This window comes from Lupinus angustifolius, chromosome LG11 (assembly GCF_001865875.1).
Source record: "Lupinus angustifolius cultivar Tanjil chromosome LG11, LupAngTanjil_v1.0, whole genome shotgun sequence".
Classification (NCBI taxonomy): Eukaryota; Viridiplantae; Streptophyta; class Magnoliopsida; order Fabales; family Fabaceae; genus Lupinus; species Lupinus angustifolius.
The window spans coordinates 34,241,533-34,242,822 of record NC_032019.1 but is presented as its reverse complement, the minus strand read 5'-3'; positions in this window follow the sequence as shown (position 1 = coordinate 34,242,822).

Below are 1,290 nucleotides of genomic sequence, written 5' to 3'. Positions count from 1 at the left end.
ATCACTAATTACATGGATAAAATTATTCCTAGAAATTGTTTGATTATTTATCATTTTCTAAAAGGGAAAATATTTTGATTTGACTAACATTATAGGATGTTGCTCCTACATAGACATAGAGGATTAGGACTGTGTAGTTCTTAGTAGAAAGTTAGCATGGACTGATATCTACTTTAATTATTTTAAGGAATGGAAGCCAGCATAACGCAACCGTTCAAAGGATGAGTTGGAAAAAAAAGTAAATACTTATGACTTTTCCTCTATCTTTGATATGATCGGTATTTTTTTTAGAGAGAAATATTTATTTGTCTTTTTGACATTTATCAATTTATAAATTATTTTGTTTGTAGGAAAACTTTTTAAGTTGTTATACTTTATAGAAGATTTGTTTTTTGCCACTATTTTTATTAGATAGAATAGAAGCAATGTATACGAGCATTCTTAAATGTTTTGAAGAAAATAAGTTAGGTCACGACTCTCTTTCATCTTAATTTTTCTTTCAAAAATTATGTATAATAGGAAGAAATATTTTATTATAAAAACTTGTTAATTTACCATAATTAATCTTGATCGAAAACCTTATATGATTATTGTGACATTTATTATTTCTATATTAATAATAAAAAGCAGAAAAATAATTATCATTATTACTAATATTACTATTATTATGAGAAATAAAAAGAAGAAACACAAATTACATACCTAGAACGCACAGGTTAATAAGAGATCAACTGTGAAAGTGACGTATCACATAAAAAGGAGGCAGACCAACGCATGACTCATACGTGCATGATGTTTTGAAGAAAAGGGAATTATAAAACCTACGAAGTTCTCCTTGTATTTTTTGTCCTTTATGAATTTTTTTGTTGGGTTTATTCAAATGTGAAGTTCCACATTGATATGCGGGGAGGAGTGAAAGAGTTTATAAGAAGGAAAAGGTCAATGGAACTAATGCCTTAAGGTTTTGGTTCAAAATGTGGTATCTCACTTGTGACTCTTCACTCTTCCCATACTCATGTAACAATGGAACTCCCTGGTGGTTGGAGGCTCCCCAGTCGCAGTCTGATCTAACAAGTGGTATCAGAGCCGATGGTTCGGCTGGGACATGGTGGACTCAAGGGGGAGCAGACCGGAAAGTGTGTGGTACCCACACTTGAGGGGGAGATTGTTGGGTTTATTCAAGTGTGAAGTCCCACATTCCATACTCATGTAACAATGGAACTCCCTGGTGGTTGGAGGCTCCCCGGTCGTAGTCTGGTCCAAAAAGTGGTATCAGAGCCGATGGTTCGG